Raw genomic sequence first — 336 nt, 5'->3', positions numbered from 1 at the left:
CTATCCGGATGAAATTTGATCAAACATGATTGGATTTCATATAAACATGGTCAAATTTCACATAAACATGGCAGATTTCATTTAAACTTGACGAATTTCATCTATACATGACAGATTTCATTACATTTACATCAACTAAGCGGAACTCGTCTGGCTAGGTCTAAATGGTCGTCGGTGCCCGTTCCTCATGTCCGGTCATGAACCAAGAGAACTGAAGCTTCGGCTTTTCCAGCTCCGCCTCGGCGCTCTCCACCTCTTCCTCCGTAACCTCTGCCTCCCGAGGCCCGGGAAGTGAAGCCGTCCGCCTCCACATCACCGCCAAGCGACTAATTGGCG

Source organism: Triticum aestivum, chromosome 7A, assembly GCF_018294505.1.
Source record: "Triticum aestivum cultivar Chinese Spring chromosome 7A, IWGSC CS RefSeq v2.1, whole genome shotgun sequence".
Taxonomy (NCBI): Eukaryota; Viridiplantae; Streptophyta; class Magnoliopsida; order Poales; family Poaceae; genus Triticum; species Triticum aestivum.
Note: the sequence above shows the minus strand (reverse complement) of the source record.